A 27,369-nucleotide genomic window follows, 5' to 3' on the forward strand; every position below is an offset into this window, starting at 1 on the left:
TTTTTGTGGTGTTTTAGTGAAGTAAACCAAAATTTCTCCCCCTCCAAGATGCAGTGCAAGCACATGTAATATAGTTCTATGTATGTTTACAATGTTGGGTGTAAATGACATAGAGTTCATACACACACACACACACATATGTACACACACATGCACACACGTTACTATCAGCAGACACACAGAAGTATATAATATCAAAGTCCTGTTGTAAGTTGGAAGGGTCTGGGAATGATGTTTGGGGAAAAAAAATGGCTGGAATAAAAGAAGCCTTCTGTATTTTTTAAAAAAAAAGATCATTTGAAGATCCGTTATTTCACTGTACAGGAATAAAACATTTAAGTAATAATAAACTACTCGAGACTAGATGGTCAAGATTTAGGTGGTGTAATTTTTCTGCAGAGTACCCTGAAAAACTGTAGAACGTGAAGCAAGGAAAGATCTTTTGTTAGTTTTATGGAATGGAGAAGATTCCGATTGCCCAAGATTTACTGCGAACAAGCAGAACAATGGGACTGCTCTTTAGTTGCAACAATGTCCAACTGAGCCTCTTCTTTTAACCTCCATTTCTGCTTCCTCTCAGTTGGAGTAACATCATGTTCAGATCATAGTCAAGAAACGTTTTGTTTTTACCCCTACATGTCTCAAAAGAAAGCTTTTTTCCATTGTTCTCATACTGCTATGCTGCAAAAAGGTTCCAAAATGGCAACCCCGAAGGGCAGGTTCTTTCTAGCTATAACGGATGAGGGAAGTGTCTGGAAAAGAGGAATGGCCAAGGCTGAACTGGCAACTTCCAAAACCCGCAGCATTTCCCCCTTCCCTTTACGGCAGCAGCAGCAACCAAGGTGGTGGTGTGCTTTGTGTTTGTAAAACTATGTATTCTGTGACGTCTGTATTGTTGTAAGAAATGCTGAAAAAAATGAAAAAATAAAACTTCTCAAATACCACGATTGGTCTTGTTCACCCAAACTGGGCTGTAAAATAAGACATAGAGAAGAGAAATGCTCCTGTTTTAACTGAAATAAAGCTAAGGAAGATGGCCTTAATGCAAAAGACGCTTATTCTGTTTATGTGCATTTTTAATAGACTTTGTGTGGCGTCTTGCACATCTTTTGTGTTTGAATTCCATCCCCTGAAGTAATGTACACGGCCCACAGTGCACCTTTTTGTTTTCAGAGATAAATTTATAGGGTCCCGAATCATTCTGGGGCAAGAAAAGCATGAGTTTGTCTCTACTGATGAACTATTTTACTTAGCTTTATTATCTTATAGCTCTATTCCCTTTGGTTTTAGCTCATCGTGTAGTTATGCATCCTGGTAGGTTAAATACAGGATATGACATCAGTATGGCGTTATTATGGAACACACACGCAACTTCTAGGCAAGACCCGCCCTTCAAAAGTCACACACTATTGGCCAGGCGTCCATGCTTACGCAAGGTTACGTAACCCAATTTCTTCAGGTCCTATCCCCTGACCAATCGGCTATCCTAACCTTACCCACTCGAGGTCAATGCCTGACCCCAACCAATGGAGCTGCTTCGTAGGGCGGGACTTGCCTAGAAGTTAAGTGGGATCAAAGAACTTCTAATGGATCCATAATAACGCATCAGGATGTGATGCTACAATGTTGCATTGACATTGTGATTTGAACCTGTCCCAAAGGTCTGACCAATTGCACAAAAGGATTGTGTCAGTACAACAGAGTATTAGTGCCACATTTTGGGGAATAAAATTGTACTATGTTAAGAAAAAAGTCATATTTGCAGTAAATAAAAATAAAACCAGCTGGTGTGACTCAAAGTGCACATTCTCAAATAAAGTGGTGTTTAATCAAAATACCACAAACTAACGGACAGAGTAAAGCTGAGGCTAGCTATGATTCTAGCACAAGAGTACTGGTAGTTCTCTTTTCATACTGTATAATGAAACTGCCGTGTGGTCTGCAACTGTATGTGCAGTGTACTTAATTGGAAATTGGTGACAGCATGCATACACATTGCACATAGTGTAGTAGTGGGTGGTTAATCCGACCATGCTAAACCTCTTACCACATAATAGTGCAGTGCGTATATTACACAATGCAGCATTCTTTTCATATTAATGTGACAAAAAAAAGAAGTGTTTTCACATTTGCATCAATCCAAGTAGAAAGTCTTTGGAGATATATGTTCCCCCCACTGCTCAGGCTGGCTGGCTGGCTGGCTGAGACGCAAGCTTGTAGAAGATGCTGCCATGCTAACGCCTGTTTTCCATCAGGTGAAATAACCACATGTATATGTGTTAGATCATTTTCAGAGTGAGTCATTTAGACAAGTGTTGTCAGATTCTAAAAGTTTTATTGCAAGGGAGGTAAACCACAGCAGGAGGTGAGTCTTGCTCGAAACACAACAGTGGTTACACTGATCCCAAAACCACAATGTCTCAGATGATCACATTCCTGCCAGTGCGACTAAATCCACCCCAACCACCCCAAACCTATAGTGTGTGAATGTAAAGATATGTGTAGTCTCCAAGCCTAAACTGATGACATCATCAGGGCTATTATTTTATAATATTCATATTATAAGAGCATTTGGCTTAGAACAGGTGCAAGGAAAGACACTAAACAAAACCTGACATCACTACATTTTTCATTGTATCCCACTGTGGCATCTAGGAGTAATAACTAGAATAAGTAGGCCTACTAAGTACTACTGTTAGCTGATGTAGGGTCAATACATTATTGGTGGTGGTGGTTTGAAGTCTCATTTCTCTGGTTGTGAAGCAGATCCAGAAGACAGCATTGCCATCTAGGAGGGCTTTAACACACAGCCACTGCTCTCTCTCCATAAAACTCCACATAATCCCATTACTGCTATCAGGCAGCTATCAGCAGATCGCCAGATGGTGTCAGCATGCTTGGGGATGAGGTGTGTATGTGTATGTGTGTGTGTGTGCCTGCATACTCTTGTTAAACAGTGTTATAGAAACCAGGCCTGCCAAACATCAGAGCTCATTTAGCAGCCGCCAGTAACATTACTTAGCAGGAATTACAACAATATGATCTCTCTCCCCACGCTTAGATCTGTGCCCAAGCCTTATTAGATCCAGCCCTGCCCAGTAAGCGCTCATGTAAGTGCTGTCAGATGCTAATAAAGTTGTAGTGAATGTACTGACAATATTTTGTCAGCAGGAGATAAAGTTTATAGAATATTCTAGAGTAGTGTTGAGTGTGTGTACAATTCTGTCAGGGGTTGATACACAGACTGTGGACTTGATCATGGCTGCTTGCAGTAGGCCTATAGCCATTGGCTGTATTTGAGTAGGCTATAGGGCATAAATCCCACCCCCTCCACGTTAGGAGATAGGACATGGGCCAAACAAAAACAAAATCTAAGTACATGTCAAATACATTTTTTGTTTTTTATGTTTCTGTCATTTAAGGTAGGCTAGTTGTTATTGCACTGATGTTTGTTCAAGTGTTCATTTTTCTGATAAGTTTGGGTTTTATTAGTTATTTGATGCTATAAAAACGGAGTGAAACTTCAAGATTGACAGCTGTGTTAAATCTTATACAGAGAACCAACCTGGGACTATACAAACTGTCCTAGAATTCATCAAGACGGAAATATGATGCTAAATGGGAATATGTTTTTGCCTGGCCCCTGTGAGAGGCAGCAATAAAGGCATCTAGACTATGGGAAATTGTAAGAAGAAGAAGAAGAAGAAAATGATTGACAGCTGTGATTGACTCTCAATTGGTCGGGCCAGAGTGATAGAGAAAGATTTCTCTCTGGCTAACCGCCCGATCACAACTGCTCAGACTGTCCATGGATATTTACCTTTATATACTGTCTATGATATTAACGAGACTGGCTCCAAAAATACAAGATGGCAGCGCACGTACCGGGATATTTTGGCTTCACTATTGTACAGCAGGAGGAAGTGGAGAGGCGTCATCCATCTTTATGTATTCTGTGAGTGTTATGTATTGTTTAATAAGTAAGTTATTTTAGACAGCGATAGGCCTTTCTAAATGCATTTTTTGTTAACATGTTGTTAGCTAGCATATTGTTAGCTAGATATAGACCTTTTTAACGGCAGACGTGTTGACATGTTTTAGTAGGAAAAGCACAGGTGTATTCAAAAGCATTAATGATGGCTGCATTAGGAGAGGCCCTGGTATTGTGCATGCTGACTCACTGAAATAGCTTACTGGGACACTTGATGGAACTGAGCCATCGTTAAGGTTATCAGTTTCAGCTGTGCTTTTCCTACTATGACAAGTCAAAATGTCTGCTGTGAAAAAGGTCCATTGGTGTTATGTGTAGATAAGAAAGATTGTTTGGTTTGTTTCGAGGCTCAGGTAGCATGCTAATTGGCTTAACATGTTAGCTGGTTGTTGTTGGCTAGCATGTTAGCTAGTGATGTTATTGGTAGAAGTGGCTGCAGGGTTGGAAATGAACTTTTTTTGTTCACCTGCCTCCATGGCTGGTGGATTCCAAAATCTACCAGCCACTCGACTTTTTACCAGACACTTTCTTGTTTTTAACCGGCAAATGTGTAACTGCATGTGAAAAATAATACAACAAGATCTACAATACTTAAGCATGTTTATTTCGTAAGTAAAAGTCTTAAGGAAAATACGTTAGGCTCGTTCGAGATGAACTGCGCCTCGCCTGTAAAGTAGACGAGAGCAGGCGGCAGTCGGACAGTTTTCCAGCTGATTCCAGCCAAGGGGGTAAGCTTCGCTTCAGAACTTGAACCTCCTATGGCGCCATTTTGACGCTACAAAGAGATCACCTCCCGTTAGCATTCCAGTGACTAGCATACATTTTGGCGCCACTTTGACAGCGAATAATTTTACATCTGAAGCGTTTAAAGACTCTATTTGTCCATTGTTTATTTCTAAAGAAACACGACATTGTATGAAAGGCTCCATTACCTTGTACCTCATGTTATAGCTCCGTAGCAGACGTTTTTATAAAAATAGGCTAACGATTGTGTCATAACCAAGTGACTTACTGTCGCACAGTAGAGGGATTACCGTATAGTACAGGAGAAGCTCGCAGGCAGTTTCGACTTACATGAGCTGTTTGTTTAATTACTAATGTTAACTAGCATGTTAGTGATCAATAATTAGCTTGTGCCTATGTTATCTCCTTACATATACCTACACTCTCAGTCTCTGTAAGATTGGGAATGATTGAGATTTCTCTTGGCACAGCTACCAGAAGACTTACAACTTTCAGACACGTTGCTCACGTCACATTTACGTTGTCTCTGTCAGTTGGAGGCTGCGCAGTAAAGCAAGAGATCACCGGAAAAGTGCTTCTAATATCCTTCACTGGGCTCCGTCCAGAGCAACGGGATCTATTGGTCCATTTTATATATGTCAATGATTCCAGCAGCCTTCAGGCTGAACAGGAAGTGACAGAAACACTGTGGTCCAATTCCAAATTAATAAAATCTTATCAGACCCCTATATCAGCTCATACACAGTCTCCAGTTGTTTTTATTATGACAGAGTAGCTGTCAAAATTCTATACATGCGATCTGTTGCTGATTTTAATTAACAACAGACTGTAGATGATCTGTAATCTGAACAGATTTAGTCTCTCTGACTTCTAAACATAACTATCAGCCACACAACATGTGTTCTGTACAGAATAAGCCTTTAAATCAGACAAATCACAGTTAAAATCCCTCAGATTCCAAATCAATAAAAAGTGTATATAAAACGTCATCATGTTGAGTCGATTCTGAACCAATCAGCTGAGAGGCCGGCGTTTCCCAGCATGCTCTGGGTCCGCCTGCGTCCGCCTGGCTCTTGCAGTTGGTGAAAAGCAACTGCGCTACCTGCGTCTCAGAACTGCGGCCGCCTTGGTCTCGTGAGATTATCGTTGCCCACGTGTGCATGACGTCGGAGCAAGTCGGGATCAAGTCGGACACAAATCTAACCGGCATGCATTGGGCGCCGATCGCCGGTGATCGATTCTGCGCAGATCTGGCTCATCTCAAACGAGCCTGTTCTCTCCTTCTCTCTCATGCACGCACATAGCAGACTCACACTTACACACAAACCAGGAACCATGACGTTACATTTAATAAATTGGGCAGATTAAACAAAAAACTAAAATATTCCTCCACCCGTCCTCATCCCCAGTCCCACTTTTAGTCTGAGCTTTCACTGGTTCATCTTTCACCATGTCATAAGCTACTTTATTAGATCACACTAGAACAGGAGTAACACCAAAAAGAAGAGAAACGTATCCCATCGGACACTGGCATTACAACTTAAAGCAACACCAAAGATTCTTTTGTACCTTTTTAAAATAATGTTTCCCAAATTGTTTTAGTGGTTCATCAACTCGTAACCGGGTGAACGGCACTTCTGCATTCACTTTGCGGCCCTCTATCGGCTATAACCGCGCTATGGAAGTTTGCCAGATCGGTAGTTTGTGGATCTGTAGTTCGAATGAGACATAAGAAACTACAATGGACAATTCCGCTTCCAACCTGTAGGGGGACTGAAGAGGAAAAGTGCTTTGGTGTTGCTTTAAAGTCCCACTCCAGACCCATTTTATAGTTATTATATCGATGTCGTGATATGAGACTAGATCTCGTCGTAGATTTTGGATATCGTAATATGGCACAAGTGTTGTCTTTTCCTGGTTTTAAAGGGTGCATTACAGTAAAGTGATATCATTTTCTGAACTTACCAGACTGTTGTAGCTGTTTTAATTATTTGCCTTTACCCACTTAGTCATTATATCCACATTACTGATGATTATTTATCAAAAATCTCATTGTGTAAATATTTTATGAAAGCACCAATAGTCAACACTACAATATCATGGCGGTATCGATATTGAGGTATTTGGTCAAAAATATCGTGATTTTCTCCATATCGCCCAGCGCTAAGCAGCGGCCATCTAGATGACTAGAAATTGGAGATTCAGCCGTGGCTTATCGTGTCTGATAGTGGGAACTACAGTGCTACTAGATCAAAATGATGGCAGAGATCGAAAATCGGTGTGCTCCGATATGAACAGCTTATATGTGTTTTGCCTAATTATTTTATGTATTATTCTATTATCATGTGTATATACAAAATGTAATTTTATTTTTTTTCTTTTGGCCATTTTTGTGTTTTATTTCTGCACTCTTGTCTAAACTCTAAGTTGTTGTCCATTATCCCATCTTCTTTCAGTCACTCAGTTTTCTAATTTGTACTTGTCTGGAGACAATAAATAAAATATCAAATCAAATAAATCAAATAAAATATGAAATAAAAATCAACACATTTAAAAAAAAATTATTATTATTATTATTAACTTATCAGAATCGAGCATCGAATCGTTCTAGAGAGAATCGTGATGCATCTAAAAATTGACTATTTTTCCCACCCCTAGGGTTTACAGATGAACAGTGTACGAGTTGTTACTCTTTTTTTTTTTTTTTTTTTTATAATGGCTCTTCTCCGGGGTTTTTGGGTGAAAAAGGGGGTTTGGGGGGGAGGCGGGACAAAAAAAGGGGGCGCGCCCCACAAAAAAAAAAAAAGTTTTTTTTTTTTTCCCATTTGAAAGAAATATGCATTTTCCTATTATTTGTGACAATTTGATAAACAAAAATGTATATTATGCTTGAGTAAATAAAACCCCAATTAAGAAGACTGGTTTAAAAAAAATAATATAAATACTTAAATAAATCACCGGGAGAGTCCGGTACAGCTCGACTCTGGAGATAAAACTTAGATAAGCTCTCATATTCAAGTTTATGTTCTGCTTGTTCAACTGTTGTTTGGTAAATTTCTCTTAAACACATTTAGAGAGGAATTTAATCACTATTTTTATTCTCAATTCTTGTCATTTTGGTGCTGGGGATTTTCCTTTGGGGCTGGCTAAATTAAAATTTGGTGGGCCGCCAAAAATTCCTCTATGCAGGAAAAACCCTGTTCTCCCTATTTACAAAAGTAATGTGATAAATTAACACAAACTTATATAAAATCATCCTATTCTTAAAATTCCATGTTTTGCCTCCCAGCAGTAGCGGGTATTAATAGACTCCATAATTGGTCATCCTACCACACAGCTGTATGTGAGATATTTGAAACATTCAGCATCTAGCCCGCTAGCGACCCCCAGTGGTATTATAAAATAGACCAGTCGATTTTCAACAGGACATTTTTCTACTAACAAAAAATGTATGTCCTTTTGAATATTTCAAAATATGCTGTAATCGCTTATAGTTCTACTCATTGGGGCTTTAAATAAGTATATTAAGCAACATTTTGTCAATGATATGAGTCACACTGCTGTAATGTGAATAGAACATTTAACAGTTTAAACATGCAAGGGTCAAGATTATTCCTCCAAAGCTTTTTCTTTTACAAAGTATAGAACAGTACAGTGGTACAGTCTGGTGATGTGTGAAAGAAGACCAACAGTGTGTGTGTGTTTGTGTGTGTAGCTGTTAATCCCATGTCCATGGAAATGTCTTTTGGAGGTCAGACAGTTGGGTGTCCTATACTGTGGATGTACACAAAATGGTGTGGTCACACACACACACACACACACACACACACATACACACACACACACACACACACACACACACACACACACACACACACACACACACACAGAGGCCGATCAATATGATAGTACTCTCCCTGCCCCGTTTTCCTTCCTACACCTCCCATGTACACCCATACATATGATGCATACACAGTGGACACGCATAGACCCATAAATACAAACTCACAAGTACACGCACACACAGTTTGACACAAACTGCATATTGATTCAATCACTGACTTACTCTGGGCAGATAATAGGGAAGACTGTGTGTGTCCGTGTGTGTGAGTGTGAGACCAGGTTAGGTGCCAGAGGTACCAGGAAATCCGTCCAAGAGGCGCCTGGAGAAAGAGGCAGGAAATTGAACCAGTTGACAGAAGAAGCCCCTCAAGGCTGGTTCAGAGTCATTAAGGCCATTTAGCTTATCAGCTAGCTCCACCCAGAACCACAAGCTGAGTTCCCATGGCTTTAGAGTCCTTTATAACATTCTATCACATTGCAAAAGTATGGAAAATGTGGATGATGGAATTGCAATGGAGTGAAACAAAAATGTCCTGTGAAATACGGTTTACCACCACCAAATAGAATGGGTGTGAGGTCCCATTTAAGACATGTACAGCTTTTGAAGTTAATAACCTCATCCCAAGCAAAGTTGAAATGTGGGAAAATGCTTTAGTCAGCGGTTAATTGCAATAAATAAGACATCCACAGCTTTTTAAACCAGTGGTACAAATAATCAGGTACTGCGCGAACTTCTTACTTGTATTTAGATTTCGTGCTGCTTTATACTTAACTGCATTTCAGAAGGAAATATTATACTTTTACAGCTTAAAGTAAATTTAGGTATTTGTACTAAACTACCTTTACTTGAAACAGTTTAAATAGAAGACTTTTATTTGTAACAGAGTATTTTTAAAGTGTAATATTGCTACATTTCCTTAAAGTGCAGAATCTGAATACTTCATCCCCCACTGCAGTCTGACATTTTACACCTAATATCAATTTACAAGCAGTGATAGGTCTTTACAGCAACGCGTGTTAATGAATGTGTGAATATTTCTGTAACTTGGTCCATATCATTTTTAGAGATTGTTTTATTTACTTAGGGCAGCAGGTCGGACTCAAACCTGCGCCGCTGCAGGACTCAGCCTAGGTGGGGCGAACGCTCTTACTGGGTGAGCTAGAGGCCGCCCCTACTTAATTGTATCTCAGTAATACCATACAGCATCGCAGTGTGTTTACACCATAGACTGTTAATAGTCTATTGTGTACACCTATGTAGATCCAACCTGTCCTCCTGCAGTGACACTAATGTTCCACAGGGCGGCAGTGTTCAACAGCAAACACCCTCCCAGCGTGGAAGACCTTTTTATAGAGGCTCTTTTACATTTAACTTAATGAAAGACATACTAGTTTCTATTACGTTATCTTGAACAGGATGGCAAGACAAATCAAAACCAAAAGGACAAATCAAGATCAGGGATATGGCCGTTTGCTAATTTGATGCAACTTTGTAACAGGTGTAGCATGAGGGTAAAGTACACCCTAAACAGATAAAAAACAAAATGCCAGTTTACAAATGTCAGGCTATATATGAAACATAAGCAAAAGATTGACTCCACTGACCATATTTACTAACAAAAAAAACAATAGGAATAAAAAGACAACAAGAATTTGAAGCTACGTTACAATGGGAAAGTGTACAGAACATACCAAAAAAAAACAAAGCCGTGACATGAATATAAATATACTCTAAAGCTTAAAAGTTGGAAAACTAGTATCCAATATGTGAAAAGGACCGAGCGAGCTGAGAGAAAAGATGAAGAGCGAGGTCATCTCATCTGTTTCATCTGCTCCTTTAGTCCCCTTCACCACTCCTCCTTTCATCTTGGCATGCCCCCCAGGGGAGAACACTGGCTGTGTGTGTGTGTGTGTGTGTGTGTTGGGGAAAGAGGGGGGTCTTGCCACAAGATCCCCATATATTGAAAGGGGGAGATGACAACATCAGATAATGGTGAAAAGGAGTAACTGGGGTGTGTGGAACGTGAGTACCGGTATGTGTGTGTTGTGTCCCCAAACCCCCCAAAAACCTGTGATATTCTACCTGCATAAGTTGCTCTCTTTCCAGTAGAATTTTTAATTGAAAGAAAGGCTTAAAGAGTTAGGCATCAACAAATGTATTTATTTGAAATAGTGTGCACAATAGGAAGAGCGATATGTGAGAAGTCTTTGGGGATTATTCTAATGGAATAATTGGATGGAACCATTCGACAGCTTGTTCTCTTACACTGTAATGATGGCTGACAGTTGCAGAGAGAGAGAGAAGCAGTTTTTAATTTTTTACAGCAACAAGATGATTGGCTCAAAGGGGTCATGGCAAAATCTGATTGGTTGAAGTGAAACGTGTTGAACGCCCTCAGTCAGAGTCAGCATGAAGTTGTGTTGGTTGAACTTTCACTAAGCGTCGTATGACAATAACCTTAGTTAGGACCAAGCGACAACCTCTGGTGCTGAAAAAATGAAGCCAGTGTGGAAGTGCCAAAAAGTGATGTTCTTTGAATGGCCACTTCAGGCTGGCTCCAAAAGGGAGTTGATCCCCATAGACCCAAATGTTAAAATGCCCAACTTCGGGTGCCCAGATAGCTCAGTTGGTAGAGCGGGCGCCCATGTATAGAGGTTTACTCCTCAACAAAGCAGGCCTGGGTTCGACTCCGACCTGCAGCCCTTTGCTGCATGTCATCCCCCCCTCTCTCCCCTTTCATGTCTTCAGCTGTCCTGTCAATACATGGCCAAAGAAAAATCTTTAAAGGAAAAAAGCCCAACTTTACAGCAAAATTGAACATGTTTATGGTTTTGGTCTTAGCTAAGTACCCACTTCATAAAAAATTGTTAGGAGGGTTTCATTTTTTTTTTTTTTTATAACTCACCCATTTAAATTATATTCAGGCTTCAAGTTATGCATAATTAAGGGAATTCCGCTTTGAGTGACAGGTGGCTGCCTTCACAAGAGACTAGCATAGAGTGTAGGCTTCATTCAGCCCGCCTCAGCGCCATCCACGCTCCACCTCTTTGCCTATTTTTGGATTAGCCGATGTCAGGCACTGCCAAGATGACGATGTCCAGAGCCGCTGTTAGCCGTGCGCTTTCAACTTTATTTTGGCTCTTTGGAAACCTATGGATTATGCCACGGACACTACATCCATATTTTATACAGTCTATGGTTAGGACAGACGGTGTTACTACAGGAAATCGCTTTGGATCATGAATATGCATACAAAGTTGATTACATCCAACATGTTGAGTGATTGCTATCAGAATAGTGAATACAGTACATTGCAACTTTACATTTATTTTTAAACAGACAAGCGTACAGAGGAAACAGGCCGACCTGCTTAAACACATTTCAACTCTTCACATGCACAGGTGTAGAATGACACCGCTGCCGATGATGCCCTTTGTCTGTCATCATCGACATGGTTACTGGATACACAGTCGCTCAAAGCACACTTGTTTGATGTGGCGTATGCAAAGCAAAACTCACATCCTGCTCCTGTGTAAAACGAGACAAGCAAGACTTGACCTGTGTTCACTGGTTGATCCTGAGCTAGTAGCCACATGTTAATGCTAACCATGTGGTGTGAACAGAAGACAAAACTGTTGACATATCAGGTGGGGCGTCAGATAAGAACACATTGCATTATGTTGGTCAGTTGGATTCCATGCTGTACTGTGGTTCATTTGTTACACAATGAACCAGAGTTGACAGGAGGTCTTTAATTAACCAGCCTTTCGTAATATATTTTAATATAAATCATTTTTTAAAGTCAGTTTAGCTCATCAAAACATGAACATCTGAACAGTATTTTAATCTCTCACGTAATGTAAACTCATGCAATGTAAACAATTATCATTTTAATGTTGACTGAAATTATTTCAGCGTTAGGTAACACCTGTTTGCAGGTGCAACTAATCTTTCCAAAGCCTGACTGTAAGCAAATGATAGGTTTTGTTTGCATGGTGCTTTCTGCAATCCCCAAAGAGCTTAAGTAAAAATCAACAAAAGGTGATAGACAACACACACACACACACACACACACACACACACGCACACACACACACACACACACACACACACACACACACACACACAAAACGGCCCACAACGAAGGAAGGGTTCGAACGGTAGTTGCAGCAGCTGAAAGATGGAAGCAGTATTTCCCAAACATATAAGATTAAGATAAATCCAATCCTGATTGAAGCGTGTGTACTGTAATTGAAGGCTCTTCTGTTAAATGGCAGCAAGACATTGGTACAAAACAAAATGTCTCTTACAGATTCTTGTTTTTAGTGCATATTGTGCAAAGTTGTGTCCATTCATTCATTCATTCATTCATTCTTCATAAAAACAGACCTGGGCTATTGTCAAGAGCACTCAAGTCAAATATGGGACTAGTCCGAGCAGTTTCGAGATTGGGTCAAGACCGTGTCCAAAAAATGGAATGGAAGGTATGGAAAATATGATAAAAAAATATGATAAATGAAATTAGAAACTGAATATTCTTGCACAATTTTACAAGCTATTTATGAAATGACACCTTTCCACACATGTCTATAATAAGGACAAACTATGCAATCAGCAGGAGTCATCTGGTGTGTATGCACATCAGATCTGTGACCTGATATAGGCCTACATCCTTTTTAAGGAGGATGGTCCAGGATATCCTTTAGGGTTCAGTTGGTAAATAAAGCATTATTATTAATTTGACAGCTCCTGTTTGAAGGTAGACAGACGTTTACACAGGCTCCTATAGAGCCCCTTCCTACCTCATTGTATATTGTCCTTTTAGTAATCAGATGATAACACTTATAAGTGACATCCTCTAATCTGTGTCATAATCCCATAATTAAAACGTCAGTTTGTCAAAGGGGAAGAGTCCAGTGTGGCTGTTATTGCTGTTAAGATTTCTACAAGCAAAGGGACCAACTTTATGTTCATACTCAAGCAAACAGTGCAACAATGCTTGGTTAGTAGAGGCTTAGCACAGACAGGGATTATAGTCCTGCTGTTTTAGCACATGCACACACCCCTGACACACAGAGGCCCATTGCTTGTTTTAGGGGCATCATAGTAGCCTTAATGGTGGGTTATTAGAAGTACTTTAAAATAAGACATTTTGAAGTTTGCACAAGCAGTGGAGAATCTTTTAAAGATAAATGCTAAAAAAATATAAACAGCCACCAACTGGTGGAGCTGGTGGAATTCAGCACCTCAGCTGGCCCATGCTTCCCAAACAGAAGTGATCCCAGATCCCTGTTTCTGAGGTTGAAAATTTCATTTCAATTCAAGTTGAAGTTAGTTGAGTTCTTTCCTAATGAGGCTTTGTTTTTTTAGGTGTTTTGCATAATGACCCATTAGGCTTTTTTAGGTCACAGACACACAGGCAAACGTTTTTAAGTGATTTGGTGTGTGCACAATCAAGTGTTTGTGTTCGCAGGTTGACTGCTGTTTGCTCACTGTGATGTAGATTGAACTCAAACTAACTGATAGGTACTGAAGGGCTATCTCTTTGCATCAAAATATCCTTTTTGGAATGTTAACAGCTGTGAGTTGATTTTCTCTAAAAAATAAAAAATGTTATGGCTATTTGGACATCTTTTCTTTGGATCCTTTCCTCCATTGTCGGTCAGTTTTGGGAAAAAATTAGTTGTGTCAGCTTTGGTAGTTAGGGTTGTGTATTGATGCCTGGTGGCGACATTAAAGAACACTGTTTATTGCTAAGGCCGTATGGTCAAATTTAAATAATTTAATTAAAATGGGTTAGAGGAATCCTGCAGAAACATCTCACCCTAACAAAAGAAAAGAAAAAAAAATCTCAATCGCATGTAAGTAAAATTATTGTTTTTTTTTTGCATCACGTGTTATTTAGCCTACCCTTGATATAAATGGCTTGACAAAATAATAAACACCTGTTGGTATTCAATTCAACAGCACCGCAAACTACATCCTCAAAAATGATCATGAAGTTGAGTCTCTAAAACAGTTTCAACGTATTTTTATTAAACTTTTTTTTTTTATTGTTGGTTTAGAGAGAAAATGTTTTGTCACATTTTACATCACCAAATTTGAAAAAATGGGGGGGGTGAGGACATGTTGTTCCCAGAGACGAGGGGCGGGGGGGGGCTGAATGAGGGATGAATGAGAAGGCCAGAGGAGAGCTGTCTATATGTGTTGTGTAGCTGAATAGATGAGAGCCAGTGTGGCCTGAGGCTCTACCTGACAGGCTGACTGACTACCTACCTGCACATCGTTCTTTGGCTGACTATACTCACCTGTTCAAATACATCCCTGAACAGAGGGGGGAGGGGAGTTGTAGGCTGATTTTGAAAAGTTACAGATCACCTTGTATTGTGTTGATCAAACTTGTTCCACACTCTTGCCTTCATTTGAATGTTTGCACTGTTCTCACAACACCAAGGAACACCATGCCCCCCCCTGGATTTCTGTGTTTATACAGTTCTGGTGATCCTAATTGAATGGTTATAATTCATGTATTCAAACTGGGTTTAGCCAAAGGAAATGGTTTTCCAGGTGAGAAGTAGTACGGCATTTTTAGCTGACTGTAAACTAAGAGTTTGAAAAGCATTCTGCTAATACTATGAGTACAATAAGGAGAACACTAAGCTTATCTCGCAGCTCTGACTGTAGCTGACGCAGATGTTTCTTTCTGGCAGCAGACTAAAAGACACAACAGTACCTGAGATACGTGAAAAAAAATAAAGAATAAGGCTGGTGTTATGTTTCTTATTATTAAGAAATAAATTAATTCTAAGCATTTTCTGTGTAGCCAAAGCCTGATACAGTTTATTCCTCTGTGCCTTAGAGGTCCAAAAATAAACTATTATAAACTCATAAATGAAACCTATTGTTGCATTGGGTGACATCCTTAATTACCAAGACCAAATGCACTGTTGTTAATTTAGAGTTAATCCAACATACACCTCTGTGCTGCCATAGATACTCACTAGTGCACCAAATGTGTATTAATCTGCAGCTGAAATTAGGCCCCATCTTGCGGTTTGAGCGAAAACCACAGTGACCAGCAAAATTTGATTGACAGGTGATCTCTGTGGAGTACAGGTTATGAGTGCTCAGCATACAAAAGGAAGACTATATAAAATGACACTACAGACCTCAGATTGCAGAGAAAGACAGCCCAACTTTCTGATTAACTCTAGATTAAAAATCTACTTTAGATCTTTGCTGTAGTCAACCTCCACTTTGTCTGTGCGCTCCATGAAAAATGGAAATGTTCACTGATTCAAGTTTCTTTGTATGTTGCACAGACCTCCATTTAGTCATGCACAAAACTAAAACCTCACCTTGGTTAAAAAAAAAAGCTGGATAGAAACCAGTATAACAATAGGGCTAAGTTTGTGTCAGTGAACTTGCAAATTATAAGAATGTTGTAGAAAATATCCCTGAGTTGATATTGCATTAACATGACTGTTTACCTTAAGAATAAAAAGCCTTCGTAGACTTTTCCCTTTTGGAGGAATCAGCCTATGTCAATACAAAGTAGTAAAACTGATCCTCCATTGCTTGCATTGTTGTTGTTGCTTTGCTTTTTTACTAGTGCAGTGCCTGTTTAAAACTGAGCAATACACCTGCCATGACATAGTTGCGTCCCCTAGCAATGCTAGTATACATTTGCTAACAGCTAAACTAGCAAAACATTATTTCGGAAAAAAGCTTTAAATTAGATATAACGACAATGGAACATCTCTGGTCTCTCTTTCTTCATCTGTTCTTGAATGTACTGTAGCGAGCGGAACTGAGAGCGAGCTGTACCCAATATGCTGTTGGGCTTTGTAACAGTAAATGGGTGTCCCCTCTCAATACCCTACACAGTGTGTACATAACGCATTACTAATAAATATGTCACGTAGATCTCAAAAGTTGCACTCGACACTGCACTTCCTTGGGTCCTCAGCCATACACAAGCCATCCATTTTAGATAGTTGTGGGATGCAGATTGAACTGTTATCTATCCAGCTATAGACTGCACATTTACAGACCCAAATACCATGTGTTGACACGGTAGTTTTAGCCTTATTTTGTATCCGGGACATTGATGAAAACAAAAATGAAATCTCCACAGGTGTCTTCTTGATGGCTACTCCAGATTTAGAATACGGTTTCTTATTTGTACCTTCCAAACATGGCATGAAGATCCCGGAATATATACTCCCATCCTCTTTTCACTTCTCACTCTCCCACTTTCTCCCCCTCTTCTATCCATCTTCCCTCAGCTCTCTCCCTCCCCAGTTTTCTGCCCCTGCGTAGAGGCAGAGGGATTGTGATGTTGTCCCAGACAATAGACAATTTGGGTGATTTCCTGTGCACCAGTGTCATATGATTTTGTCCCGAGGCAATGCTGCTCCAGAGCCTTTTGTCTGGCTGGCCTGAGCCATGGAAGTCAGACTTCCCTCTTTCTCTCCTTCCCTTTTCATGTGGCCTTTGTGAATGAGCCGAGTCTGCAGCTATTGTGGTGTGATTTAGTGATTTATCCATTGGATCCAATGACCGAGGGTTTGACGTGCAGTGTTAACTGTGTATTTGATACTACCAGCCAGGTCTTTTACAGAAATAGTCTCTCCACATAGGAAAGACTTGTGCAGTGTGGGAAACAATAGCTTTTGTTGTGTTGGATAATAGAGGTTTCAGAAAAGGGTATTCATGTTCCTGTGGTAATTAGGGGTTTAAATGTTTAAGTTGCATTAAAAATGATTATATTCTTCTCTTTCATTTCACCGACGTCCTCACTGTCATTTCTTTCTTCTTCTCAAAGTTCAGATTAAATGAGCAGTCAGTCTAAGTCAAGCATGTTGTTCATTCAACATAGTCGTCCTTTCGTTGACAATTTTTGAGGACGATGCCTGTGAGGAACTGACATGTCAACGAGCTAAGTAGAACTGACATGGTGCTATCAACATCATGAAGTGTGGGTAAATTTGTGTATGAAGTGCTAAACTGGATTGACATGGATAGTGGAAATGATCTTAATCAGGAAATGGCAGTCTTATTGTAGGGATTATTTCCACTCCAGCATGTTCCTGACCTGAGGGTAGAAAAGAAGCATCAGTATGATATGAATGTGAGAACTGGGCCTTACATTCCAATTTATGCTGTCCATTCAAACAGAACAGTTAGAGGTTGTGTGATTGCACGCACGCATGACCAAATAGTCTCTGGAACTAAACGAGAAACTAAAGGGTTCAGTAGGGAGTCGTACTATGTGATGACTCACCAAGTCTAAGGGGGAAAGTGTTTTATACCTGTTCTTATGGCTGCACTCAAAGGCAGGAAATAAAAAAGGGATTAAGACAGATTTCCAACCCTGCCTTACTTGGTGATTGGATAAACCATCTCTCTACGCTGACCTCTTAAGGAACTGCCATTGTTGTTTGAACAAACAGTCGCCTCTCTGTGTCAGCACACACACCTGTTGTGGCATAAGTTGAGCCAAGTTCAACTTCTTTGCTGAATGACCCTGCATTCTTTGGCAGGAACCCTCTGTCTTGGCACCCCTGCTCTGTCAATGCAGAGGTCTCATTCAAATAAATTAGGGGGCTGGGTTTTGTTCACGCAGGCCTAATGTTGGCCTGGACAATCCAAGCATCTGAGCATTCTGACGTCTTTACCAGTACCATCTCACCAACCATGAAGATACTTTTTGCTTGCAACAAGACAACAACACAGAGTCAACATGTTATTTGTAATTGCAGTTGCGTGGCTGTGTGTTGCTTCAAAGGATGCTGGCGCGATGTGTTGAATCGGAAAGAGGGAGTCGGTAACAAAGTAAGTTACGCTACTTTGGCTACATTAAACGTGCAACGTATGCGGACGGCCACATAGTAACCTACTGCACAGGTCTTTGTAATGCGTGCAACAAACTAGACATCGTCAGCTTTTCTCTTGTACAGTCTTGTGCAACTTGAACATGGCAGTTATGAAATGGATAATTAAAGAGTCAGGATTTACTACCCATTCATACTCCTTTTATGAGGCCGATCTTATCAAACTGACATGAATGCAGGTCAAACATCAGGATGTGTGCTCTCGTGTTTTATGGTACCATGTTTTTATGGTTGATATGCCATTGTTGCTCTGGCTTTAAAGATGCCCTTAGGTAGCATACAGTGAGTTGTATCATAAGCATAGATGTGTTTTTTATCTTAACATGCTATTTCGACTAACAAAAGGTTTTATTTTTCTCAACCATGTTTTGGTTGATTTTCCCATTCCCATTTCACATCAACAGAACAACATAGACCCCACTTAGTAATTCACTGCTCCATGCAAACACGTTAATATCCTGTGTTGGTTGATATGAGGCAACTAGATTTGGTCTAAGAGCAGCTTTCCCTTACCCATGACATCAGTTACTCCATATCTTTATGCCCAAACTTTTGTTTCATCTGATGACTTCATCCCATTTCACATTTAAACTTATCCACATTTAAACTTATCCACCGTACCAGCTGAGTCAACAATAATCAGTGACAATTTGGGTTTTACCCAGTTAAATGAGTTTAGCTGCTTTTATGCTGCATGCATGTAAATACAATAATAGTGGTTAAATACCTTTTGTATACAGTGCAGGCCACAAGTTTGGACACACCTTCTCATTCAATGTATTTCTATATTTTCATGACTTTTTACATTGTAGATTCTCACTGAAGGCATCAAAACTATGAATGGACACCTATGGAATTATGTACTTAACAAAAAAGTGTGAAATAACTGAAAACATGTCTTGTATTTTTTATTCCTCAAAGTAGTCCCCCTTTGCTCTTTTTGATAACTCTGCAAACCCTTGGTGTTCTCTCAATGAGCTTCATGAGGTAGTCACCTGAAATGGTTTTCACTTCACAGGTGTGCCTTGTCAGGGTTAATTAGTGGAATTTCTTCCCTCATTAATAAAAAAGCAAAGGGTGGCTACTTTGAAGAATCTAAAATATAAGACATGTTTTCAGTTATTTCACACTTTTTTGTTAAGTACATAATTCCATATGTGTTCCTTCATAGTTTTGATGCCTTCAGTGAGAATCTACAATGTAAATAGTCATGAAAATAAAAAGGAACCGCATTGAATGAGAAGGTGTGTCCAAACTTTTGGCCTGTACTGTATGTGATTTAACATTTGCACATTAGTATTTGATCTATGAACCCAGTCACAAAGGGCCCCTGATGTACAGTAATAAGTCCAGGCATTCCTGAAGGGAACCACCTGAGGGCAGTATATTTCAGTGCTAATTAAGGCAATATGATCATAATCATGCATTGTAGAAAGCTTTTTAACATCTGTACACATCATCTTTTTTTAATCAAGTAATAATATTAAAATCTGATTGTTTTTAAAACAAGACAGAAGGTGTAATCAAGGATTCAGTGCAAATGATGCTTGTAAAGTATTCATAAGTGGAACTTCTGTGAGCTTCTGTGATGGTTTAGTACTGACAACTTTCATGAATTCCTACCTGAATCTCTCCTTTTGTACTAGTGCCACCAATGTCTGACCCTGCTTTTTTATGTTTCTGGTAATATACTGTAGAATACCTGCATGTAAGTGCCATGTATGGGTGTACAGTAAAGAAAACACATTCTAAAGTAAATCTGTTTTGGTATCATTACCTGGAACTCAACTTTGCTAAAACTAACTAAGATTGGCTTGTTTTCTATTGCCCAGTAATACTTGAAACTGTTGAATCACTACTAAAGCCTTTGTGATGTGAAGATGTGTATTTTCTTCTCTCCATTCACATCCTCGTTTATTTCTTTTCTTTCCTCCTCTATACTTAATTTCACTTCACACACGCACGTGTATGCGTAGGTGTACACACAATTTCCAGGATGTACAGGTATGTTTATAATATATTTGCATGCGTGTGTGTCTGCGCACGTTTCCCTCTCTGTCCAGAGACTCGTCTGTCTCTTTGTTTGTGTATGGTGTGTGTGTGTGTGTGTGTGTGTGTGTGTGTGTGTGTGTGTGTGTGTGTGTGTGTGTGTGTGTGTGTGTGTGTGTGTGTGTGTGTGTGTGTGTGTGTGTGTGTGTGTGTGTGTGTGTGTGGGGGGTGAGGTTAACTCATCACGTCGCCTCTTCCTTATCGGTCAATTATGTTTATGAGTTGTCTGTTCAGACATAATGACTGTGTGGATTGTGTATTGGTACACACGCACACACACACACACGTTCTGTACTAAGTGGTACAACAGTCATGAAGGGAAGTTTATGCGTTGTATATGATGTTTTATAGAAGGTATATGAAGTTTTTACGTTATGGGCAATTGTTTTTTTTACATCAATCGATTAACTTTTTTGATGAAACACATCGAGAGAAACAACCGCAGACATAAAAAAATGAAACCAAAGGGCACAGAGGGAGGGAGACCACTTGACAGGACATGAATCACTGGGACACTTGAAAGCTTTGACTAAAACAACACATGACATGGAGATGCATATCAAAGTGTGTAAGACAAACAAATTGGCTGTTGAGTTATCATCAGTGTTTATGCTGTTTTGATGTGGAGAGCTATGTCAAGCATGCACGGACTGTATATTTTTCCCCCTCAAGCTTAAGACTTGTGGAAAAATTAATGTGTGAGCAGACGACAGGAGACGGGATGGAGAAAGAGAGAGAGAAAAAGGATAAAAGCAACAACCGAATTCCAAATGTGGGGTTTCCTAGATATGTGATAGTGCTGCTGTGGTGCCACTGCTGCAATAGCATCTAAATAGAAAATCTCCCTGAGCAAATGAGTCTCCCATCTGGGTCTTTGAAGTTCCTCGGCAGCGAGACCCGACGCTTCCTCTTTGCATTACAGAGCCAGTTTGCGGTCGGTTTCTCAAGGGAATTAACAATACGTGCCTTGATCCATGCGTGCCCACGGTATGTGTGTTTGTGTGCCTGTGTGTTTATCATAATCCTGCGAACCAGACTATACTGGATGGGTGTCACACAAGCTGAAATGTTATTGCACTTCTCTTCTTGTTTACCTTATTTCATACTTTTTTCACAATCGCACACTATACAGTGTAAATATGCACTAAGACACATGCAGAAATGCAACACATGATACATACAGACACAAACGACACATAATGACTTTGATGCTAATTTGCTCTTGTGTGTAATGTAGCTAAACGTTTGTGAAATACCTGATAAGAGTTGAAATTGCATCGTGCTGATAGGATTTAATTTACATTCTTGCTAAATGAAGTTGGTTATGTCTATATACTATTAGGATTGCTCCTTTATCATTACACATAACAGTTATTGTGTGTTCTGTGCAGCACTGGTGCCTAACTTTTACATAAATAGGTGGCAGGTTGCAGATTTTAATTTTAAAAAAGCAATAGGATGCTCACAGGTCATGTTTTTTATGTTGTAGTTTTTCGGTGTTTTGAAAGAAAACTACAATTTTTTTATAGTTGAATACTCACCCCTTGTAATATTGGAAGATGGCTCTGAGAGGTTTTTAGCTCCTTTAGCTATCTTTGTTATTGTCAATAATCTGCCAGAAAGACCAAAACAAACAATGCATCAGTCCGTCTTTCAATTCTTTTTAGTTTGCTACCCTCTCTGTGGCACTCAGACACAAGCCTATTGGTTCCTGTTGAAGACAAATCTTGAACAACGGCTCACAAATGCATACATACTTTCATTAAAAAAAAAAGAAATTATAATATCCTGACACACCTGGGCACTGTAGTTGTTTAACAAACATTACTCAAAGAGGAGTATATAGTGCATTTGTTAGGGGCTATTTTCAGTGGCGGATTAATACATATTTTGTGCCCTGGTGAGTATTTATGGCACCCGCAATGAGTGTGGTGTTGACTCAAAATAAACTACAACATATTGGTAGTTCATAGTGACGGAAAAACATCCGTCACCCAGAGCATCAGTGTGGCCACTTTTTAATAGTTTTTGGACCACAATGGAGCTCTATGGGACAGTGGAATAAGATATATCAGACTCTGGGTACACAGACAAGACAGTAGGATTAATGTATTTCTTGGTCTTTTCATTGGATTTGTTGCCAATAAGAGAAATGTAAACCAGTTACCAGACTATATCCTTTAACAGCTTTAGTGCTATGAGTAGGTGATAGCACAACATGGAAGCAGAATATTTAGTGGGAATGCTGTTCAACAGCATTCCAACTATTGTTGTTCGTGTCGGCCATTTTGTTTATTATTCTTATTCTTATAGCGTCTTCCGTACGTTTTTTGGCTCTCTGTAACTTCTGCATACTTTCAGCTATTAAAACCATTCAACTTTTAAAATATTCAGCTCTTTCAGCTAATGATGGGACTTCTTCAACTTTTTTTCTACTATTTATACTTTTTAAAATGTTAAGCTTTTTAACACTTTTTTTTAACATTGAAGTCAATGGGCCTCATTCACCAACCGTTCTTACGAAGAAATGTGTTCTTAAACTCTTCTTACGAACTTTTTACGAAGATTCTGGCATTCACTAATGTTTTCTTAACTTGGATTTGTTCTTAGCTAAGAACAAAATCTACGAACACTGAAAAGCACTCTTACGCACATTTGAGTGATGACAATTTGCTCCAAATGATTGCTTACTGCATTTTATTTAATTCTACAGTCGTTTACAATGATAGTATTGTACTGTAATGTATTTCTGATCATTTGTTGAAAAAAATATCATAGTATGCAAAAAAAACACTAACACTGCAATTTACATCAGCAATTAAACTGATTAAATCTTGCGTTATTTGGTGATTGATCGCTATTTATAGGGCCAAAATGCAGTGGTAGAATGTAACAAAGTACAAATTCGTCCTAACTGTACTTAAGTAAATTTTTCAAAATTTCTTACTTTACTTAAGTAGAATCAATAGTGCATAGCCTACTTTTGACTTTTACTTAGTTACATTTTGCAGCTATTATCTATACTTTCTACTCCACTACATTTCTACAATGTTCCATTACATTTTCTGATCAGTTTCCCCCCTGCCAAAACCATACCTGTCAAGTTTTGGATTTGAAAATAAGGGAAATTTTCCGCCACCCACCGCAAGCAGTCCCACCACCCCAACCAAGCTCCAGTATCCCTTACATTTTAAGAAGGGTGTACAAGAAAGTTAAAATCACCACTTGGTGCAGAATGCTGAAAACATTTACAATTTATAACATTGCTTGTCTTTACATTTACATTTTATTTTCATTCCACGCATTCTTTTCATTTCATATTGCTTTTCTTTTACAGTTTTTCTTTTCATTTCACATAACTTTTCTTTACTCTTTTAGTGAGTTATTGTACAGATTTTTTGCAGACTTTGCATTCTTTAAGACTGTTTTGGAAGGAGTGTATTTGTGGCGGGGCCAGAGTGGTTAATTTTACATGAGAGTAGAGGGCAGACAGTTCTGTGGTCTAACGTGCCCTATTCTCTGTAACAATCTTTCATACCATGCTAAAACCCTTACTGAACTTGCATTGCTATGGGGAATGCATAGTAAAGCCTTCAGAAGTTTTGGCAGCGTGCACGTCTCTGTCATAGCGTCCATCCTCAGTCTGTTTTTTTTTTGGCCCTGGCATTTTTGGCCCATGCGGCCCACACCCACCGTGATTGGTCAGACACATTCCCTGCAGACAGTCCTCTTAAAATATGCGTGCATTCTATCAGTTGCCTAGTGTTCAGCGTTCATGTGATAGTTTTGGATCCTTCAAGAGGGGACTCAAGATTTATCTGTTGATCTCACACTTAAATATTTAATTCATTCTTAGAGTTATGATTTGTATATTTATGGTATTTTTATATTTTGTATTATTGATATTTGATATTGTATTGCCATTATTGTTATTATTACTATTTTGCTTATTATTGGCATAGCAACTTTAAATTTAATTTTAACTATTGTAAGATTCATATTTTGTCGCTTTGGACACAAGTGTCTGCTAAATACAATAACCATAACCAAAAGCTACAATAAAGCTGAGAGTAGTATATGTCCTGGAAAAGAGCACCGATACATGAGAAGCTAATTAAGCCATTCAAGGAACACTGATGCTTGTATCAACACTGATTTTATAGATCACAGACTCTTCAACTACCCAACAGGCTAACGGCTAGCATTTTCAATGTAAGCTTAAACAGTTAGGTTACCTGACAGCCACTAACTTTAATGTTACAGCCAAACTGCTTGTTGTCGTTATGACGTGAAGCGCGCGCGCGCACACACACACACAGCCCCACTGAGAGTCCCTGTTAATTTGCCTACTCCTTACCACATCGTCATCTACTCTCTCTTCCATCTTATCCTCACTCGCTCCCATGGCCCTGTCATGGTCACTCTCCTCCTCCTCCTCTTCTTCCCTGACATCGTAGTTTCTGCTTCTCTGCCAGCCACCTCTCCTCCTCCTCCTCGGCTTCAGGTATTGATGTTGAAGCAGCTACTACAGCCCCAAACATGTCCGAAATGTTTGAGGAATCCGCCTGTAGATTCTTAATCTTTTTCTCCTGTAATTTCTCTGCACCTCCCTTACACTTTAGTGGTCGTTTGTCCATTTTAACGTGAATGCTAAACTTATATTACATCTTGTGTGTCAGGGCCGGGAGGCGTGGCCATGTGGGATTCGTAAATTTGCGGCCCGGAGTGGGGAAGGGGGTTCCTGGATTTGATTGGGTCAGGCCAGTGCCAATAAAGAAAACTAACCAATGGGCCGCTGTGAATTCTTTATGGGCCGGCCCGGCCAAAAAATAAAAAAAAGGCCTATTTATGTCGGCGATTCGGCCCAAAAGTGCGTCGGCCCACTGGGAAAATGCCCGGTATGCCAGATGGCCAGTCGCAGGTTAAAATACGGGAGATTTACGGGAAAATACTAATACGGGAGGACGGCGGGAAAGAAGAGTAAAAAACGGGACTTTCCCGGCCAAAACGGGATACTTGACAGGTATGGCCAAAAAGTCTTCCTGACCGACACGTTTGTCTCACCAGTAAAGTTCGGTTGCCGTAGATACTGTATATATGGGGCACCGCTGATCCAAGCCGGCTCCGGTGCTCCAGAGCCCGGGCGCAGCGCCGCTGACCCTCGGTAATACAGCCACCGGTAAAAGTGAAATGAAAACGTTTGTTTTTATTATTCCTGTTTTTAAATCAAAGTTGCTATATCTATTTCTCTCAACAGCGTCGTTTACTCCTCTGCCAGGCTGCGTAAGACGCGTTCATATCTTATTTATGTGGCTGGACCTCTTCACATCTCCCCATTTGCGCTGCTTCACACACTTTATTTGCTTACTTGCATGGTTAAAGAAAATAAAATACATCCATGAATAAAACCAACTGCATTCCGATTCTAACAACACATTTCCGTTTTATGCTGGTTAGGATAGGAACTTTTTTTAAAAACCAGGCCTTGTTTGTGGTAGTGGACACCTTCTACTTTTACTAAAGTAAATATGTCTCTGGTTATTTGTACTTTTATTTAAGTACTGAGATTCAGTACTTCCTCCACCCGCGGCGCTCGGCACAATCCCGAAAACCTGTCTCCCAAGGAGGTGCACAGGAAGTGTCCTGTCCTTATATGGGAATTTGCGGGGCGTTTTCTTATGCTAATTAGGAACAACTGGCACGCGCTTTCAGTTACGAAGACGTGGGATTCATCAATCCTAAGAACACAGATGCGAACAATTCTGCTGTTTAAGAACACGTCATGAATCCGACGTAGACTTTTCTTAGGAACCTTCTTAAGAACATATTTAAGAGAAAACTTAGGAAGATATTGGTGAATGAGGCCCAATGAGAGCAGGCTTCAAATCCTTCAAATCCTCTTCTGCTTCAAAATTTATCTCCTCCTACATTCTTCCACCTACAGACGTGATTCAAACTTTAAACTGTTCACAAAATATTCAGGTATTCGGGGTGTGCTCAGTGTTTTGATCTTTCTTTCAGTTTTTGTGAAAAAGCTGTTTAAGTTTAGTGATCATTTCAGGAAATTTTATCGATTAAACAGAGTGTGTATGTGGCTGCTTAGAGTGATGATGTCATCATTCAGAGGGTGAAGCTTCAAAAAAATAATCTTTGTCCCTTCTCTATAAATTGCTCGTACACCCACAATTGTTACTTGTCATACACAATTTATACATCAAAACGTAGGTATTTTTGTCAGGTTTCAGACAATGTGCTCAGTTTTGTGATACACCTTTTACTTTTGGCTGGTTGAGCTTCCAAACGACAAGAGTAACACAACTCCCTCCATTCACTCTCCTGTATAACTTTTTTGCATTTCCCAGCGAAACGCACAGCGAACCACTTTTTTAAATCGCTGATATGCCCACATTTTTATGTTTATTCACATCAATTTTATACCGATACGTTCACAAAGTCCTTGTGGTGCTCAGGATGACGTCATTTGACTGATGGCAGTTATCGTTTTGCCAGTGTCAGGCTTTGTTTGAGAGCTCGCTCTCAGTCTCTGTATAGCTGTAGCACAGCACAGCTGACAGATTCAGTGTTGCTCGTCAACTTGATTACACTTCAAAGCATGTTTACAAACATATCCACTGGCCATTGGTTACCATGACAACACTTTCACAGACACACACCCAGATACTACAGGCAGTAATATGAACAGTAGTCTAGATCTGTTGCCTTCCACTTCTGTCTGTCTGTCTGTCTGTCTTCTCTGTTCTATTCTCTTGTTCTGGTCTGTCTTTCTGTCTGTCTGTCTCCTAATCTGTCTGTGTCTCCCTCCCTCCCTCCTTCTCTCTCTCCGT

The 27,369-nt window shown here is 39.7% G+C and overlaps 1 long non-coding RNA gene across 1 annotated transcript in view; it reads left to right on the forward strand.

Annotated features, from left to right (window-relative positions):
- Positions 1-3,712: 3,712 nt before the first annotated feature.
- The window catches only part of LOC120568095, a 76,165-nt gene continuing 52,508 nt past the window's right edge, over positions 3,713-27,369 (forward strand). Inside the window, exon 1 of the long non-coding RNA XR_005640659.1 lies at positions 3,713-3,955. This is a non-coding gene — a long non-coding RNA (uncharacterized LOC120568095). The remainder of the gene's footprint in view (positions 3,956-27,369) is intronic.

This window comes from Perca fluviatilis, chromosome 11 (genome assembly GCF_010015445.1).
Source record: "Perca fluviatilis chromosome 11, GENO_Pfluv_1.0, whole genome shotgun sequence".
Classification (NCBI taxonomy): Eukaryota; Metazoa; Chordata; class Actinopteri; order Perciformes; family Percidae; genus Perca; species Perca fluviatilis.